The sequence below is a fragment of the Microcaecilia unicolor genome, chromosome 9 (assembly GCF_901765095.1).
Source record: "Microcaecilia unicolor chromosome 9, aMicUni1.1, whole genome shotgun sequence".
NCBI lineage: Eukaryota > Metazoa > Chordata > Amphibia > Gymnophiona > Siphonopidae > Microcaecilia > Microcaecilia unicolor.
In genome coordinates this window covers 45,279,043-45,297,352 of record NC_044039.1, presented here as the reverse complement: position 1 = coordinate 45,297,352, position 18,310 = coordinate 45,279,043, and the positions used below count along the sequence as shown (strand labels likewise).

The window sequence follows — 18,310 nt, the reverse complement described above, 5'->3', positions numbered from 1 at the left end:
GAAGGATGGAGAGAGAAAGAGGGAAGACGCTGGATGGAAGGGTAGGGAGAAAGAGGTGACAATGGATGGAAGGATGCAGAAAGAAAGAGGGGAGACTATTGGAAGGATGGGGAGAGAGAGGGGAGACACTGGAAGGATGGGGAGAGAAAGAGGAGAGCTGCTGCATGGAAAGGGGGAGTAGTGAAAGATTGGAGAATAAGAGGAAGGGGCATGGGGAGAACAAGGGTGATAAAAAGATGAAAAGCCATAAGTAGATGAAGGAAATTAAAGAATGGATAGTAAGAATGAATTAAATCAGGACAGAGAGAGAGGCAGAAAAATATTGAAGAAAGCTAAGAAAAAGGAGAGAAAAATGAGAAATGGCCAGGAAACCGTGGCAGAAGAGTTAAGCGAAAACGAAGGAAAGCAGAATCTAGAGACTGGGAGCAACACAATGAGAAAAAGTAAATGGCCATACAACAAAGGTAAAGAAAATAATTTTATTTTTAATTTAGGATAAAGTAATATGGTACCTGTGTTAATAAAGTTTCAGAGACCAATACTTCCTTCCTTAGGTCAGGAGAGGATACCATAACAGCATTATACTGACCTGAGGCAGGAGGTTTTGGCCTCTGAAAGCTCACTGAAAATGTGACTAAATTTTGCTGGGGGAGGGGAGGTAGAGAGAAAATTTTATACCCACCCACTTTGGGTTCAGGCCCACCCAAAATCAGCAGTCTGGCTACGCCACTGGTATGAAAGATCCAATCTCTGACAAATCGCATATTACAAGCAACATTGTGCATTTGGATGTCTGGTAAGCCCATTCCACCCTCCTGTCTCAATAGCAGAAGTTGTTTCAGAGAGGCCCGGGGGAGGGCATTTACCACCCCACAGGAAGCAATGGATCATCTAATTCCAGCATCTCCTATCCTGTACCCGCAAGATAATAGATAAATTTTGCAGTATGTAGAGCCACTTTGGTAACATAATCATCTTTACTAAATGTACATGGAAACACTTAAAACAAATAGGAGGAAATATTTTTTCACTCAACGAATAGTTAAGCTCTGGAACTCTTTGCTGGAGGATTTAGTAACAGCACTTAACATATCTGGGTTTTAAAAAGGTTTGGCAAGTTCCTAGAGGAAAAGACTATAGTCTGTTATTGAGGCAGACATGGGGAAAAGCCACTGCTTGCCCTGGGATTGGTAGCATGGAATGTTGCTATTATTTAGGTTTCTGCCAGGTACTTGTGACCTGGATTGGTGTCTTTCCGTGACCCCCTGCACCACCATGTCCCTGCAAGCCGCTCATTGCTGACTTCATGGTCCATTGCAGATTGAGTAGTGTCTTGCTCCTGTGGGGCATTGGGCATGTCCCGGCTGCTGCTTATAGGGAAGGTGGGGAGGTCCTTGGAAGATGCTGCAGACTGACATCACGGTCTCAGTCGCATAATAGTGCTCACCGAGGCCTGTCTCATTACTTTCCCTTCACCAGCACCTGTCCCAAGGTTGCTCCTGAGATGCTCATAGAGCCTGTTCCTGAGGCACTCCCTGAGTCTGTTCCTGAGACACTGCCTGAGTCTGTTCCTGAGATGCTGCCTGAGTTTGTTCCTGAGACACTCACAAACCTGAGACGCTGAGTCTGTTCCCGAGGTGCTGCCTGAGTTTGTTCCTGAGACACTCACAGACTTGAAGCTCTACCTGAGTCTGTTCCTAAGGCGCTGCTTGAGTCTATTTCTGAGACGCTGCCTGAGTCTGTTCCTGAGATGTTCACAGACCTGAGATGCTGCCTGTGTTTGTTCCTGAGTTGCTGCCTGAGTCTGTTCCCGAGACTCTGCCCGAGTCTATTCCTGAGGCCCTGCCTGAGTCCATTCCTGAGACACTTCTTGAGTCTGATCCTGAGATGCTCATGGGACTTGTTCTTCAGAAGCTTACTGAGAGTGTTCCTGTTCCTGAGGAGCTCCTGTAGCTGAGAGTGTTCCTTTGCCTTAATATGCTTCTGTGACACTTCCGCTGCTGTTTCTGTAGGACTTCTTCTGTCCCTGTCCAGGCGGTGACTCGTCAGCCACAATCTACTTTCCCACTGTGGTCCAAGAGCTCACTACGACAGTCATAACAATTGGCCACTGTTGAAAACAGGATACTGGGCTAGATGGACCACTGGTCTGACCCAGTATGGCTATTCTTATGTTCTTATGTAAGTTGTAGAGGTACTAGTACAGAAAAGACCCAGGATAGGTTCCTCTCCAAAGAATGCCTTTGCTAGGGAATGATGAGTGGATGTAGGAGGTCCTGGGCATCTCCATGTTTCCCCAGGCCTTCCTGGCAGCTGGATGCACCATTCCTGAAGCTGGAAGGGACCCCAAGCCCTACCAGCTCAAAAAATCCAGAGCCTGACTCTGAAAAGTGAGACAGCAACAGTACTTCAAGCAACTGATGCTGGTAACATGAGGATGTTCAGTCCTCATGGGAACATTTCCTGTTTATTTATTTAGATTTTGCTCACACCTTTTTTTCAGTAGTAGCTCAAGGTGAGTTACATTCAGGTACTCCGGATATTTCTGTGTCCCAGGAGGGCTCACAATCTAAGTTTGTGCCTGAGGCAATGGAGGGCTAAGTGACTTGCCCAAGATCACAAGGAGCAGCAGTGGGATTTGAACTGGCCACCTCTGGATGGCAAGACCAGTGCTCTAACCACTAGGCCACTCCTCCACTCACAAGATCAGCATTAGGCAGTGCTCACCTGACAGTACTCAATGTGCCAGTGACAGCGGCTCAAAGTGCTGCCATTGACTGCCTTGCTTCTTCACTTCTCAGCTGACTCAGGCTTTGAAATTCTTGAGCTGGCACTGGTGGGGCTTGAGAATCCCCACCAATAATTTAATTATTTAGTTGAATTTGGAGGGAGAGAGGGAGAAGAAAGGGAAAGCAAGTGACAGGTGCTGAGACCAGGCAAGGAAATGGGTTTTCTCAGTGCCTAGTGTCCACCAATGTTAACCTTTGTACCCCTCAAAAAATAAAATTAGGGCCTCTTATACCAAACTGCGCTAGTGATTCCTGCACGGTAATGCCAAAGTGAATGGGCTTTGTTGGCATTGCTGTGATGAGAATCACTAGCACAGTTTAGTTAAAAAGGTCCTCAGTTAATAATAACAACATTTATTTATAATCTGCATTATCTATAAATTCTAAGCAGATAACGATTCACATACACAATAAAATGAACTAAATTTTCAAAACTGACAAATAATGGTGATACCATCACAATACATAGCACCAAAACTTCAAATATCAATATTATCTTGTTATTACCTGGCTACACCACTGGTATTGACTTTTTGTACTCATTTTTAGCTTACTTTAGCTATTGAAACAAAACATTTTTCATTTTTAAATATTTTATTTAATAAGGTAGACTTTTGACACGGTTCCCCACAGGAGGCTCTTAAATAAACTGGATGGGCTGAAGATAGGACCCAAAGTGGTGAACTGGATTAGGAACTGGTTGACGGACAGAAGCCAGAGGGTGGTGGTGAATGGAATTCGCTCGGAGGAGGGAAAGGTGAGTAGTGGTGTGCCTCAAGGATCGGTGCTGGGACCGATTCTGTTCAATACATTTGTGAGTGACATTGCCAAAGGGTTAGAAGGTAAAGTTTGCCTATTTGCGGATGATACTAAGATCTGTAACAGAGTGGACACCCGGGAGGGAGTGGAAAACATGAAAAAGGATCTGAGGAAGCTAGAAGAATGGTCTAAGGTTTGGCAATTAAAATTCAATGCGAAGAAATGCAAAGTGATGCACTTAGGGAATAGAAATCCTCGGGAGACGTATGTGTTAGGCGGGGAGAATCTGATAGGTACGGACGGGGAGAGGGATCTTGGGGTGATAGTATCTGAGGATCTGAAGGCGATGAAACAGTGTGACAAGGCGGTGGCCGTAGCTAGAAGGTTGTTAGGCTGTATGGAGAGAGGTATGACCAGCAGAAGAAAGGAGGTGTTGATGCCCCTGTATAAGTCGTTGGTGAGGCCCCACCTAGAGTATTGTGTTTAGTTTTGGAGGCCGTACCTTGCGAAGGATGTAAAAAGAATTGAAGCGGTGCAAAGAAAAGCTACGAGAATGGTAAGGGATTTGCGTTACAAGGCATATGAGGAGAGACTTGATGACCTGAACATGTATACTCTGGAAGAAAGGAGAAACAGGGGTGATATGATACAGACGTTCAAATATTTGAAAAGTATTAATCCGCAAACGAACCTTTTCCGGAGGTGCGAAGGTGGTAGAACGAGAGGACATGAAATGAGATTGAAGGGGGGCAGACTCAAGAAAAATGTCAGGAAGTATTTTTTCACGGAGAGAGTAGTGGATGCTTGGAATGCCCTCCCGTGGGAAGTGGTGGAAATGAAAACGGTAACAGAATTCAAACACGCGTGGGATAAACATAAAAGAATCCTCCTCAGAAGGAATGGATCCTAAGGAGCTTAGCCGAGAGTGGGTGGCAGAGCCGGTGGCAGGAGGCGGGGATAGTGCTGGGCAGACTTACACGGTCTGTGCCCTGAAAAGGACAGGTACAAATCAAGGTAAGGTATACACAAAAAGTAGCACATATGAGTTTATCTTGTTGGCCAGACTGGATGGACCATGCAGGCCTTTTTCTGCCGTCATTTACTATGTTACTATGGTTCCATTGTATCAGCTGATGCAAGGGCTCCTCAGGAAGTTCAAGTACTATAAAATGCATTTTACTCTCAGGGCTTTTGCTGAAAGGGGGAAATACTTCCCAATAAAACAAAAAGAAAACATACTATCGCACTGGATGGGGTTGTCCCACAATTAAAGAGTTTACTGGGACCCTTAAGGTAGATTATTTTATATTTGATGTAATTCATACAGAAAATCATACTTTTAGACGAGGGTTTAAAACTTGGCTTTTTATAAGATACTGTAACTTGTGTTTTTATCATTTTCCAAGTACTATAGTAGTTTGTCTTTTAGTGCCTCTTTTACTAAACTGCGCTAGCGATTCCTGGTGTAGAAAATGCACCACAACCCTATTCAATTTGAATGGACTGTGTCGCATTTGCTGCGTGGGAAACGCTAGCTTGGTTTACAAAAAGAGGCCCTTAGTGTCTGTGGATTGTTGTACGAAATATGTTGTAATCTGCTGGGCATATTTTTAACGTTAAGTGGAACAGATGTGCCAATATTAAATTAAAGGTATAACCCTGCATTTTAATATATCGTGTGTTACAGGATTCATTCATCAGAGTTATTCATTATTTAGCCTTGTATATTATAAGGGCTCATAGTTTTTCTTCTGTGTTTTAGGAGCTTTTCCTAAATAAGCAAATGCACATGTTAGTTTCATCATGTTTTCTCATCTGTCCTTCCATATTATGTATGCATGTTAATATTTATGTTTATGTTTTTGTATCATATACTATTCAATCTCTGTTACTGCTGATTCAAGTTGGTTACTCTTTGGCTGCAAGCAGTTTATTTCATTGCAATGCATATATGTGCATGCACCATTTCAATACATTCATTTCAAGTATTTTAAAGTTTTAGTATTGTTATGTTTATTTACCCCTTTTTTGAGTTTTCCTGTTAGATTTAGCCATTTTGAAAGACACTGAACTTCAGTTGCAATCTCTCTTCAACTCTTTGTGATACTGGGGTTCCTGAGGAAGATTTCAAAACGGAGCTCTGGGTCAGCGATTGGAGAATTTCACTACCAATTATTTGGGCTTCAGATAAGTACTATTTCAGAGTGACTGTGACTTTTTCTTTGATTATAGTGATACATTTTGTGCTTCGAGTCATTTAATTTGTTTGGGGCACCATTTGCTATTGAGTATTGGATGTACATTTTCTCATTATTGAATTGCACTTTTCACATATTCACAATAATGGTTTACTCAAGGATGTATCTGGGCATCAAATGAGAGCCTTAAATGGATGGCTCTTAGTTCTTGATGCCTTAGGAAGCTATAGACACGAGAGCATCACGGCTTAGATAACTGAGAGCAACCATTTATTCACATTAATTTGATTTAATGTCATGCATTTTTTGGACATTATGCACTGTTTCAAGGTATATTCCTAAATGCAGATCCCACTTGCTTTTGCTTTTTGTGTTTTTAACATTTATGGACTAATATTTGATTTGATTTTATTCTGTATGTTCGTTATTTATCTTTTTATTTATTGATTGATTTAATATTAGTGTAAGGATTAAACTTATTTGCATGTTTTTCATGTTATTAGTGTTATGCAAACTGGTTTATGTATATTTATGTTTTTAATATTTAGACCTCTGACGCAGGCAGTTTTGCCGAAACACGGACCATGTCGGGTCTGTCCGATAAATTTGAGTGCATGCCCCCTATCTTGAAGGCTCCTTGTGTTTTTGTTCTCTGCTTATGTTTGTGTATCAAGCACACAGACATCTCATTTCTGCTACATAACCATAACCATACTACAGTTCTGTACTTCATTTTTCTATCTTTAAACTTTCATTACAAAATCATATTTCTAAACGTGACCACGTGTTTTGCCTTCCTTGAGTTGTTATTTGGTGATCTCTGAGTCCGGTTGCTACAGCAGCACAAACAGTTTAAAGATTTTATCCATACACAAAACAGCTGTTGTAAAAATGCAATCATGACATGGACTGTGTTTCAGCGACAAAAGCGTGCATCAGGGTCAGTGAAATCAATCTAGTTAAAATGGTTAAAATAATGAGTTAAAAGCTCATATACTCAGCAAACCGAAACCAATTAAGAGTAAATCAACAGTGAGGAGCAAAAAGTGCATTGCCGCACACGGCGTCCCCAAATTGGCGATCTGCTAATAAAGGACTTTTGATTATCCTATGCTTGAATGGCCTTTAGTGCTGTTTGCATTTTTACTGCTGTGTGTATTTTGACCCTCTCTTTTGCTGCTGTAAAAATGCAATCAGCAGTTTCTGGGTATGCAGAAAAAGCAATTTAAACCATGTTTCCCACAGGGTGTACAGTAAAACCTGTTTGACAGCTTATCTAGCCATAGCTCATAACGTGCGTATCTAAACTCTTATCATCTAGTCCGATAATGACTAGTTTGTGGGAAAGTGGAGATCCAACAGGACTGAGAGGATTGATAAGTCCAGTAGCTAAGGCTTTGTGAAAGTTGAAAAGGGCAGGCAATGTTACATTTTGATCTCTCATATGTAAAAAGCAAGCAAACATATAAATATATATCATATGTAGAGATAGTGATGGGGATGTCTACATTAACCTTACATTCAACAATGAAAAAAGTACTCTTTCAGATCAGCTTGACTTCTACATGTGAACAGTTATGTGGCTTCAGGCTCCCAAGGCTGTAATTGAAACCTCCAATACCTCAGCTTTTCCTTTTTAGGGATGAATTTTTCCCCTATTTGGAATGTTCTCAATCTGACCATAGAATACTTTACTGTATTTTGTTTCATTTCCTTCTCTCTGACTCTACCCTCCCCCCCCCCCCCCCCCCCCCCCCATCAACCCTGCCTCTCCATCTATTGCCCAACCACCCACCCATCTCATCATTCATTACCACTGAGGAGGAATGGATTGACTCTTCAGGGTCCTCCTGGGCCTGTCTCAATATAAGATCCAAGTACCCTCCAATCTATCAATACTCAATCCCCCCACCCCACCCAACAGGATGCCTTGTTTAAGAGGACAAGAAGGTGCCTACTTAGACATTATTTTATAAAGATCAATAGAAACCAGCATAAGTGGCAAACATTACGGATTAGATCCGCAAGGAAAACAGTACTGACTAAGCGTATTCTATAAGCAGCACCTAGATTTAGGTGCAGTATATAAAATACACGTACTTGATATCCCAGCACCTGAAACTATGCACCTTCATTTATAACAATGAAAACACGGCGTAAATGCCGGTACATAGATTTATGTGCACTGGGCCATATTCTATAACTACGCACGTAAATTTCGGAATGCCCATGAAACGCCAATTTCCCCACCCACAACCATGCCCCTTTTTGCCTGCATGCTTTAGAAGTTAGGCGCACTGCGTTACAGAATATGCTTAGTGAGTTGTGTGCATAAATTCTAATTATTGCCAATTAGTGCTTATTATTGCTTGTTAGGTGCTGTTATGCTGATTAGCTTGTTACGTCAATTAAGTTATGTGTGTTGTTATAGAATACACTTGGATTTTGGCGCGGATCTCTAGGTGCACTATATAGAATTCAGGGGTATATGTGTATCTTATATAATAATTCTCACCTCCAATGTTCTGACTTGCCTGGGACCGTGGCTCATTCTGAGTTGGTCTGCTAGGCTCCGTAGATCAGGCTGACATCACCGTAGCCATTATGATGTCAACTTCAGAACCCGGGGGGGGGGGGGGAACATGCCTCACAGCTGATCCATGTCCAGAGGAGGGTCGCTGGACATGGGTGGCTGGAAGGGGGCAGGGGAGAGAGGATGGTCACTGGACATGGGTGGCTACGGGGGGGGGGCAGGGGAGAGAGGAGGGTCGCTGGACATGGGTGGCAGGAGTGGGGGCAGGGGAGAGAGGAGGTTCACTGGACATGGGTGGCTGCTGTGGGCACAGGGGGAGAGGAGGGTCGCTGGACATGGGTGACTGCAGGGGAGCCGAGGAAAACCTTGCTAGCGCCCATTTCATTTGTGTCAGAAACGGGCCTTTTTTACTAGTCTTATATATTTGGCTCAGATAAAGAAAAAACAGGTATAAATAAGGACACCCACCCCCTCAATCAGTAGCAGCATTAACCCAGCCCCCTCCCACCCCACTGACCTCTAGCAGTATTAGCCCCATCCCCCTGCCAACATCCCCAATCCTCCAGTATTTACTGGGGATTTCATTGATAGTCTAGCGGCAGGGCAGGAGTGATCCCTGGATGCTCCTGCCCCATTGCCATCCCCAGATTAAAATAGAAGCTCTGACCCCTAGTGGTAATCTCGTCTGCTAGGGTTCAGATTGGAACTGATGGGATTGGGGCTGATGCAGCTTAAAATATAGGGTGGGGGGTTGGGAAAGAGGGTGGGAAAGGTTTCTGGTACTGCTTGGGGGGATTGGAGGGTTGGAGTGATGGTCAGGGATCTGGATCATTTAATGCATGAGGCCGCACTAAATGCATTGGCAGAGAACATAGATGCATCCATACTATCTGCTGATGCATTTAAAATGGGCCTGTATGGGGTGTGCCTTGTGTGCTAACTGTAAGACATTTGTTGACCATGCCCTCAATAGCATAGGCTTTGTACTTACCATGCATTCATTTTTGTACTTAACAGTAAATGCAAAAACTGAGTGCACAAAATCCTGCAAATGGGCAATCAGATTTTTACTATACCATACTATACCAGCACCAAGTCCCTGCATTCAAAGTGTGCTAACTCTACCTATGAGGAGTCAGCACTGCAAATATCCTAGCACATACACCTCCAGTTGGGAAAACAGAGCAAGTTGGACAGTTACAGATTCAGATTCCTATGTAGAACCTACATACAGAATCCCTCCCCTCGGTTACACATAGAAACACAGACCATCATTTACTAAAGAATAAGAACCTACAAATTAGAAATAAATATGTAGATGAAAAATGAAATGATCCCCCCCACTAAAAAAAAAATTCAGATTCTGTGAGCAGCAGAACACTGAAAAAATAAAAACAGAGAACAGCAATGCATTTCCCCCTGCACTGAACAAAATACAAAGAAAGCTCTAAATGCTTTGTGCCTTTGTTGTCCAATCATTTTACTTTCCTGCTGAGTTAGGCCTAGTCTCTCTTTGCCACTTCTACTTGTTGGTTTTCCTCTTTTTTCCAGGATATCCTTTTCCCTTCCTTCCCTATATCTGTCTCTGACATTTATTTTTCTATTTCATCTTTTCTCTCAACTGATTTTTTTTATCGGCTATAGCTAATTTCTTTCCGCCTTCTCTCCCTCCAGTCTCCCTCTTTTCACCTTACATCCACTTATCAGCTTTCCATTTCTTACTCTTACATCCCTAGTCTTCCTACTCCCACTCCTTCATTTTCACTACTTTCTAGTCTACCATTTCCACCCTACTTACTCATCCCTTCACCAGTCCCAGCTCCTTCCTTGTCATTCATCCCCTCTTTATCCTTTCCCTTTCTCATGTCTATTCCCCCCCCCCTTAATCCAGACTCCCACGCCCTTTTTATACCTTCAAACACTGTTCCCCTTCCTTTGTTCTTACCCTTTCCGTATCCTCTTTCCCTTTCAAGTGCCTCACAAACTCTCCAGAACTTCAAAGCCTCTGCTGTTCTTATGCTTCTGCATTCAGTCTGATTCCTTCACCTAGCTGCCTTGTCCCCATTGCTCTCCTAATCCCTGCCCAACTTCAACCCTTTCAAATCATTGAGTCCTCACTCACAATTCCAACCAAACCCTGAGTCCCTACTTCCAAAACCCACCCATTCTTAAAGTCTGTCTTCTTCTGGTGTCCCACCCAATTCTAGAGTTTCCGCCTAAGTCTGCAATCCTATACTTCTGTATCACCATGTCCTCAGTATCTATCTTCTTGCCTCTATCTCCACCTTTTCTAGCTCCCTCTTCCTCTGCTGCTTCCCCATACAGCCTTTCCTTTTCCCCAGCATCCACCTATCTACGTATTTCTCCAATATTCATTTACTCTGCCTTTCCTTCTCCTACCTCAACATCCAACCATCTGCTCCTCCATTTCAACCTTCCCCTGCATATGCCCCTCTTCTCCCAGCATCAGCATCTGCCCCCTCATAATCCCAAATGTCAACAAATAACTGACCAAGCGTTACAACCAGTTAGCTATATAAATCAAATCCAATTGAATGGGATAGAGTCTCATACAAATGGCACAACTGTTATCAGTTCACCCTAAGGTGAATCACTCACTGGTGCTCATAAATTAATCATAGACTCTCCTCCAGCCTCCTGCTAATAATCTTGATGGTATATTGTAAGTTCACATCTTAACTTAACTTATCTATGCACACTACACTTATCTCAGGCAGGTTGGTGAGTTCTTATACCCCGACAGGTCCCCGTTTTGTTTGACTTTATCAAGGGGGAGTATCACCAAATCGAATTATCGAATTATCAGTGTCCATGTACATTGCCTGAGATAAGTGTAGTATGCATAGATAAGTTAAGTTAAGATGTGAACTTACAATATACCATCAATACATCAAGATTATTAGTAGGAGGCAGGAGGAGAGTCTATGATTAATTTATGAGCACCAGTGAGTGATTCACCTTAGGGTGAACTGATAATAGTTGTGCCATTTGTATGAGACTCTATCCCATTCAATTGGATTTGATTTATATAGCTAACTGGTTGTAACACTTGGTCAGTTATTTGTTGACATTTGAAGATTAGAGGACCAAGAGAGGCCGTGTGTGTTTGACAGTTGACCCTCCTAATCCCAAGCATTAATATCAACATCAGACCCCTTCTTCTAGCCCCAACATTAGCATCAGGCCCCTCCTAGCTCCCAGCATTAGTATCATCCCCCTCCGAGCCCCCCAAATTAGTATCAGCATTAGCCCCCTCTCTGAGAATCAATTTTTCAGCATTAGCATCAGCATCAACCCTCTCTCAGCCCCCAACATCATTGTCAACCCCCTTTCTCCCAGACCTTAGTATCTGTGCCCCCTTCTTTCATCCCCCTCCCTATGTGTTGTGGCAGAACATCCTCGGCACAGCAGTGGGAGCTTGGGCTTTTGCTCCCGCTGCTCTGTGCATCTTCATTTGGTACTGCTGCCAGCAGCATGAGATGATTTGAAACATGAGAACAGGTACTTCCTGTTTCTCACAAGAAACAGGAAATGCCTGCTCTCATCTGTTAAACTCTCCCATGATGGCTGCACAGATAGAAGAAGATGCACAGAACTGTGGGAGTAAAATCAGAAGCTTCCATTGCTGAAAATGACTGTACTGGTGAAACAAGCTTTCAGCACCTTTAAGCTTGGCCGCCCTGAGCTCACTGGCTCATTCCTTAAGCTGGCCCAGGCCTGTATACAAAAAGGAACAATAAGGTAGCATGACTCATACACTGGAAACCACATAAACACTGATATCACCATCCTGCTAAAGTTTCAGAGATTAAAGAAATTGTAGTCACATGGAATATCATTATTTCAGTCGGCTTGATGCTAGAAAACTGGACATAATGGTAAAGGAGAAAAATGCAAAAATGGCATTATTAAAAATCTCAATTGACTGTTCTGTCTTCATATGGAGAAATAGAAAATGCTCAGGTATCATAAATGCATTCAGAGACCAAGAACATTTAGCAAAAAGATACAGAAGTATTCCCGATCCCCTTGCATGCCAGTGGTCTGATTAAAGTACTTTGATATGTTAATTGTATATATTTCACCATATAAGCTCTATAAGTAAGGTTACCATATGTCTGGGTTTCCCCAGACATGTCCTTTTAAGGGGACTGTCGGGAGTCCAGACGGGTTTTTCCAGCCTGCCCGTTTATCTGGGTTTCTTGGCTAGCTGGCTAGCCTCCCCAACTGCCTGAGCCTCAATATGCCCTCCACAAACATACCTTTAATGCTCCCTAGTGGTCTAGTGGTAAGAAAGAACCCCACTCTTTCCTGCCCGCTGCTGTTGACATGTACGTTGCTGAGACTTCAAGGGGCAGCCTCACAAGACTTCCACGGAAGTCTTGCGAGGCCCCTGTGTGAAGTCTCAGCTGCCATTTTGAAGAAGCAGCTGCAGCGAGCAGGTCAGCAGCAGTGAGCAGGAAAAAGTGGAGTTCTTTCCTGCCCTGAAGAGACCACTAGATCACAGGGCACATTAAGGTACGCTCGGAGAGGGCATCCTGACTTAGGGCTGGAGGGGGGGAGGGATGGGGAGGTGAATGGATGGAGTCATGTGGGTGGAGGGAGGGAGCTGTAAAAAAGGTGGTGTGTGAATGGAGGGAGGGGGGCTGGAAAAATATATTGGTGAGGGGGATATACATGGGGGGAGGGAAAAGGGGGAAATACAGCACACGGATAGAAGGGGATGGAGAGGAGAGGAGAGAGGGACATGCTGCTCATGGATGGGAGGGAAAGGAAAGAGGGACATGCTGCTTATGGATGTTTGCTTTTTTGGAAATATACATCTTTTCTAAATTTGTATTTAGCAGAATATGGAAGAAAATGCATTTCTGTTACTTTTACCAGTATTTTCACTGCTTATAGAATCTGGCTTTCATGAGGGGTCAAGGCGACTGTGCGGCACGGTGCAGCAGGGGTTGTGCTGGGAGTGGGGCAGCATTTTATTTTTCTGCATCCTCTGTTGTGTCTCTGCAAATATGGTAACCCTATCCATAAGGGAGCTCTCTCTGGCACAATGCAAGTACTGAAAAGTTTTAGCAGTGAACCTGAAAGATTGTACCCATCACAGTCTGGCTTAACCTGCTTGAAGTTACCAGCAAGGGCAGCAAAATACCTTTTTGTTTGCAGCAAAACTAACCCAGAGGATACCAGCAGTCATATGCCACTTCCTGTTAAAGCACTGAGAAGCAATTCTATAAGGCAAAAGCAAAGCATATACCAGAAGTCTAGAGAGCAGGGCAATGCTTTCCCTAACTTTCTTTATCAGTTGAGAGTTAAAAAACCCCTGCCACTGGAGAATGGAGGGACTCATACTGTTTGTCAAAAATCATTGTATAATCATTGTTTTCAGATGAATAATGAAATGTCCCTTTAAACTGAATCAGACTGGTTAGTCAGCATGGGTGTTAACTGGGGTTGGAAGGAAACAATTAAGAAAGCTACATATCTGGTGTGGTCATTGCCAGTGTAACCAGCATCAAACATCTGGGTATTACGCATATCCCGGAGAATGCAAAGATCATTTTGCCCTTACAAACTAAAGGGCACTAAGCTCTGCTTATTCTCGGTGAAGCAGGTCAACAGGAATTGATTGTTAACTTTATATTCAGCTCATAATTAGTGTATGTGTAAAATGCACACAGAATCTGGGTAGATTAGGCTCTTCAGTCAGCTGAGCAACAAGAAGGCTTGAATTGCTTTCTCAGGAGTTCTCTTTTCCAAAGCTAGAAAAGCATGGGAATAACTAGTGAGGTAATTAAATTCGCCGATGACACAAAATTATTCAGGGTCGTCAAGTCGCAGGAGGAATGTGAACGATTACAGGAGGACCTTGCGAGACTGGGAGAATGGGCGTGCAAGTGGCAGATGAAGTTCAATGTTGACAAGTGCAAAGTGATGCATGTGGGTAAGAGGAACCCGAATTATAGCTACGTCTTGCAAGGTTCCGCGTTAGGAGTTACGGATCAAGAAAGGGATCTGGGTGTCGTCGTCGATGATACGCTGAAACCTTCTGCTCAGTGTGCTGCTGCGGCTAGGAAAGCGAATAGAATGTTGGGTGTTATTAGGAAGGGTATGGAGTCCAGGTGTGCGGATGTTATAATGCCATTGTATCGCTCCATGGTGCGACCGCACCTGGAGTATTGTGTTCAGTACTGGTCTCCGTATCTCAAAAAAGATATAGTAGAATTGGAAAAGGTACAGCGAAGGGCGACGAAAATGATAGTGGGGATGGGACGACTTTCCTATGAAGAGAGGCTGAGAAGGCTAGGGCTTTTCAGCTTGGAGAAGAGACGGCTGAGGGGAGATATGATAGAAGTGTATAAAATAATGAGTGGAATGGATCGGGTGGATGTGAAGCGACTGTTCACGCTATCCAAAAATACTAGGACTAGAGGGCATGAGTTGAAGCTACAGTGTGGTAAATTTAAAACGAATCGGAGAAAATGTTTCTTCACCCAACGTGTAATTAGACTCTGGAATTCGTTTCCGGAGAACGTGGTACGGGCGGTTAGCTTGATGGAGTTTAAAAAGGGGTTAGATAGATTCCTAAAGGACAAGTCCATAGACCGCTATTAAATGGACTTGGAAAAATTCCGCATTTTTAGGTATAACTTGTCTGGAATGTTTTTACGTTTGGGGAGCGTGCCAGGTGCCCTTGACCTGGATTGGCCACTGTCGGTGACAGGATGCTGGGCTAGATGGACCTTTGGTCTTTCCCAGTGTGGCACTACTTATGTACTTATGTACTTATGTACTTATATCCTGCTCCTGTAAGGACTACAGCTGACTTCCTCACACCAAACAATGCATAATTGAATTCAATAGCAACTACTACTACTACTTAACATTTCTAAAGCGCTACTAGGGTTACGCAGCGCTGTACAATTTACATAAAGGGACAGTCCCTGCTCAAAGAGCTTCCAATGGTACGACTTATTTACTATTTTAACCAATAACACTGGCACCAACAGCACTAGTAGAATATAAATCAATAAGGGGGCAACTATATAATTGGGCACCACATGCTAGACGCCAGGATGGTGCACTGAGTGCAAATTCTATAATGGCATCTGTGCACATAGATGCCGTTCAATAATACAGGCATCTCATGTGGTCAATTAGTTCTAAAGGGTCCCACAAAATCAAAATATCTCAAATCTAGAAAAGGTCCCAGAAGAATCACTTGTTAACTCTTTTTAGGGCCATCAGAAGGTGGGCTTTTTCAATTTCTCCTATGTATGTAAATGCACCATTTGTCCTCATCAGTCCATATTTTTTAACTTTTTTTTTTTAATTTTTACTTTACTAATACTTCTCAAGTTCAATATCCATAGTGTTCATAATGTTCGTAAACTTCAAAATTCAACCAAACAAGTATTTACCTGAAGCATGTAGAATCTTCAAATAGCTATACATCGGGTAGCTGTACTTCATGGAAACTAATCCATAATACAGGCATAAGCCCAAAGATGTGCATTCATGCCAGGTCAATGGCAGGTGTTAGTGAGTGTGCCTAAGCACTACCTAGAACGGGTGTAACTTACAGTTTTCTGTAAGTTATGTGCCTAACGTCCCATCCATGCACCACCCATGTATATGTCCCCTTGCATTTACACACTAATGGTACATGTGTATATGTCCACTAAGCATGCATACATGTTAGATGCTGCATTCTGATGGAACACAGTATGTATGATATCAAAATTTGAATTAAAATCTGCTGAAAAAACAAATTAACCTACTGGTCATTCTTCAGACATAGAAACCTTTGGATACATATTTAAAACAAGATTTGTTATCACATTGACATTCTATAAAGGCTCACGGCAACCAGTCTTATATCTACTCAAACCCTTTGATATTCACAGAAAACTACCAGTTTATTATGTCTCTATATAGACTCTCCCTTTTATTTTAATTATTTTATATTGTTTTTTTCCATAATTGTTTTTATAGTTCTATTTATTTATTTATTTATTTGTTACATTTGTTTCCCACATTTTCCCACCTATTTGCAGGCTCAATGTGGCTTACATAGTATTGGAGAGGTGTTCGCCGACTCCGGTATGAACAAATACAAAGTGATGTTGTGATAGGATAAGGTTCGTGTGGAATAGACATATTGGGGAATCATAGAGCAGAGGAGTTTGTTGTGTCCATTACGTGTTGTGGTTTTGTTGTGTTGCATTTAAGTTGGATCGGTAGGGTATGCCTTGTTGAACAGGTTAGTTTTTAATGCATGTAATATATTTCTCTAATGAAACATCATTTTGTATACATGTTTTTGTTACTTTAATTTTTTTTTTTTTAATTCTTTATTTATAATTTTAAATTATATACATTCAAGGATACACCTTGTACAGAAATTCAGGTAGAAATCAAAAACGTATTATCCCAAAGGATTCACATAAACTAATTTTCAATGAAAATTATTTGAAGAATGGAATAATTAAAGAAAATAATACACTTAAGATAATTACAACCTTTCTTAGACCCCAATTATAGGCAAAGAGGGAGAAAAGAGTTAGAGAAGATTGTATACAAGCAATTTTTAAGATAGTAATTCAGGCTACGTTTTCCTCCAGTAACTTTACTTCACTTGTTTCATCTCTACAAACGATTTTAGTTGTTCCGGTGTGAAAAAGATGTACTTAGTTTGACCCAGTCTCACCACACACTTGCATGGGTAAGCAAGGAAAAAAGAAGCCCCTATATCTATAGTCTTTTGTTTTAATGTCAGGAATAATTTCCTTTTTTGTTGTGTAGCCTTGGTGATGTCTGGATAAATCCATATTTTAGAACCATAGAATTGAGCATTCATATTTCTGAAGTAAAGCTTTAAAATAGCGTTATAGTCTTGCTCAAATACCAAAGATATAATCATTGTGACTCTGTTAGTTATAATGTCTGAAGATTGTTCCAATATATCAGAAATATTTTGTAAGTTTAGGTTATCTTCTTCAGGGCCTTGCATTCCTTCTCTATTCTTAGGAATATAATATATTTTGTTTAGCGGGGGTACACCCTCTGAAGGAAAATGAAGAGTCTCTATCAGGTATTTTTTAAAGGTATCAACCAGAGATACCCCCGCTATCAATGGAAAATTTAAAAGACGGAGATTAAGGCGCCGATTAAAATTTTCAATTTGCTCAATTTTTTGCCTCATGTTTGTAGAGTCCTTCACTATCGTAATTTTAAAGGCATTCAGGGCTTCAACCTCCTTCTGTACCGATTTAACTTGTGTAGTTATATCATCTTTAACAGAGTCTACTGTCTTTTTTAAGTCCTCGAACTTAGTATTCAATGTTAGTACATCACCTAAAGTCTTCTGGAGTGTAGTGATGATCTGGTCTAACATCACCTTTAGCGTTTGCAGCGTCACCTCCGAAGTCTGTGCCATAAGGGAAGAATTCCCCCTGGCTCCCCGAGTCGTTGCCTGTGCCTCTGGGTCCTCACTAGAAACTCCTTTCGGCACGCCTTCCGGGTCATTGGGGTTTCCCACCAGGGCCGCTTTCGACATCGGGCTGGGAGGGATCAGTGAAAGCGATGGTGGCGATAGGGAGATTTCCTCTCCCAGTGAGGCTTCCGCTTCTCTGGACCTCCCCACAGCGGGATCCTCTCCCCGAATCCTGGGAGCACCGGGGAAGAAACGCTCCAGCGATGTTTGACCCGAAGAGGGAGTTGAGGTAGGTGGAGGCACTACCCTCAAAACTCCCTTACGTTTATGGGGCATTTCAACGGAGGAAAAAGGAACTGTTCAGCTCAAGTCTCACAGAGCGTTTTCATGTCCACCCGGTGCGGCAGCCATCTTGGTTTTCTCCCCCATGCAGGTCTGCTTGTTACTTTAATTTTAAAAATTAATAAAAAGATTTGAACTAAAAGAAATTGGTGCACTATGCACTATTCTATAAAATAGCACATAAGTGTAATTGTCCTTTATTTATTAGGATTTATTTACTGCCTTTTTGAAA

At 42.3% G+C, this 18,310-nt stretch overlaps 1 protein-coding gene across 1 annotated transcript in view; it reads right to left on the bottom strand.

The window, feature by feature from the left end:
• Positions 1–18,310, bottom strand: part of NINJ2 (ninjurin 2) — a 174,498-nt gene that overhangs the window by 91,641 nt on the left and 64,547 nt on the right. The gene's annotated exons all lie outside the window — the stretch shown is intronic.